Below are 2,338 nucleotides of genomic sequence, written 5' to 3' on the forward strand. Positions count from 1 at the left end.
CAGGCCACGCCTGTTTGTCCAGACGCCCATTGTCTATTTCTAGCTCAGCCAGGAGCCTTGAGCAAGGGTCTGTGGGGCTCTCCCCTTCTCCACAAAATGCAAATACGGGGGGGATGTTAGGGTTGGTTGTAGCCATGTTGGTCTAAGGACATAGGCAGGCATGGTTCTTTGAGTGGATGTGATATCTCAACTGACAGTTGCTCTAATAAAAGATATCACGATACAGGAGGAGGGAACCCAAGGTTCATCCTCAGTGTGAGGCTGAAGTTGTTGACCAAGACGGATTGTTACTCCAGTGAGGGCTCACGGGGTCATTCCCACACAGCCACTGCCCTCTTCCACCTCCCCAACCTACTGACCCAGCCACCATCCCTCCTACCTCCCCAGTCTTCCAGCATCTGCTTAATACAGCCTTGGTGTGGAATACAAAAGAAAAAAGCTGTGTTTAAAAGCAAGCCCTGATGCAGGCAAGGTGAAGACTGGGCCCTGCTCATTCCTGCTTTTTCTTGTCGAGTGAGGAACCCTGTCCTGGTCCAGCCTCAGCTCAGCCAGGACACTTGACACTGACCTGCAGCCCCAAGCCTGCATCACCTGAGCAAGACCCCTGGAGCCCAGGTTTGCTTCTGCAGCCTGGATGGAGCCGTCCTTCTCTCTTGGGCCATTTAAATACTGGCCTGGCTGTTGCGTGCATCTAATGCTAAGGGACTGGAACATAGCAGGAGCCCAGTCAGACAGCCAGAGAAGCTGGTTTGGCAGGTTTCACTGCAGAAACCAGCCCCCACCCTAAAACAAGCAGGGAGTAGAAGTATCTGAGCTAATGCTGGTCTGACCGCAGCCCAGCGTGAGTCACACTGAAACCTGACAGGCTCCTTCCCCCTGCAGCCCACTTCACCTGGGTCCAGGAACCCGGTGCTCTGGGTGGCTGCACACACAGTCCGTGTTTAACAAAGCACAGGCCAGCCTGCACGGACTGCCCGCATTGGGAAGGCCTTTTAAAAAACATTTGCAGTACCCAGATCCTCTCTATGGCCTGAGGGTAGGATTGTGGCTTTACACTGGAAACTTTGGATCTTGTCCCCTGGAGTGTGCACAGAGCACTGTGAGCATTGCTAATGATTGGCCTTTCCTGCCTACCACACAGTTTCTTCCTGAACTACCAGTAACCTGCAAGGACACAAACAGTTTGTGGATATCTGACAAACACAGCTGGCTTTTAAGTCTTTTTCATGGAGCTTTAAGCTCAGCGAAGGTCCCATCTGCAGTCCAAGGGGAACAGTGTTGGAATCAGGTCGCCTAACTCCAACATAAATGGAACTGGCGTATTTGCATCCCGGAGGGTATATCCTTCTGGAAAGACAAACCTTGCTGGGGTTATTTGACCCCAGCAGTCTTTCTTGCCTAGAGCAAGGGGACTGGATCTGATGATCGCACACGATCCTGTCCATTCCTAAACTTCTGTGAATCTGTGTGAATCTGTGACACAGGAGCAGATCTCAGGCGCACTTGTGCAAAGCAGAGCACCAATTGGACAACCTCCTCTAAGACGGCCTGCAACCTGTTACAGCTCCTTGTTGGACCAGAGCCCCTGTGCATTCAGTCTCCTGCTCACCTATACTGCTGCTTGACTAGGTGAACGTCAGTTGTGCTGCATGGTCATCAGGAAGGACAGACTGTTTATCATAGAAAAGCGGGACCAAGAGGGTCTTCAGGGGATAATCAAGTCTATTTCCCCACACTGAAATAGGGTCAGAGCTGGACAATCCCTAACAAATATTAGTCTAACCTGGTTTTGAAAACCTCCAACAAAGGAGATTCCACAGCATCAGTTCTTCACTACTTTTTAGTCTGAAAGTTGTTCCTAAATCATCTTTTCTGCAAATGAAGCAGGTTACTTTTTATCCCGTCACCTGTTCCCATGGAGAAAAATGGATCACCACCCTAAATAGCACATTGGAAGCCTTATCATGTTGCTCACCCCCTGCTCACCTTGAAGAACTGTCTTTCCAAGGCTAAACTATCCAAGTTATTTTGTGGCTACAGCAGAGAGCTGCATTCCTCACTGCCTAGGGGAAGGAGGCCTTAGACCTACAGATCTGATAGGGTTTAGATCAAGTAACTAATCAGACAGTGGGAAAATCCACCCAGGAAATACAGCTCACAACTTTAAAACAGACTCCTCCAGGCTGCCACTTCCAGGGCTCTGGGTTCAGCCTAGTGTGAAGTCACTGGCCATGATTAGCAAGATACTGCTGCCAAGAGTGAAAGGCCAGTTTGCTGGGGAAAAGTTGCTGTCTGGGGAAAAGTTGCTGTTTGGAAAAAGCTCTGTTTGCAACTCTCC

The 2,338-nt window shown here is 50.0% G+C and overlaps 1 protein-coding gene across 3 annotated transcripts in view; it reads right to left on the reverse strand.

The window, feature by feature from the left end:
- Positions 1–2,338, reverse strand: part of TJP3 (tight junction protein 3) — a 49,956-nt gene that overhangs the window by 42,043 nt on the left and 5,575 nt on the right. The window contains exon 1 of one of the 3 annotated variants that reach the window (XM_019513260.1): positions 569–643. The exons of 1 other annotated variant lie outside the window; for it this stretch is intronic. The gene's annotated coding sequence lies outside the window, so the exon portion shown is untranslated. Of the gene's footprint in view, positions 1–568; positions 644–2,338 lie in introns of those variants that run through there. One more of the 3 variants, XM_019513263.1, reaches the window with a different exon arrangement.

Source organism: Gavialis gangeticus, unplaced genomic scaffold (assembly GCF_001723915.1).
Source record: "Gavialis gangeticus isolate Ggan-Ray unplaced genomic scaffold, GavGan_comp1, whole genome shotgun sequence".
Taxonomy (NCBI): domain Eukaryota; kingdom Metazoa; phylum Chordata; order Crocodylia; family Gavialidae; genus Gavialis; species Gavialis gangeticus.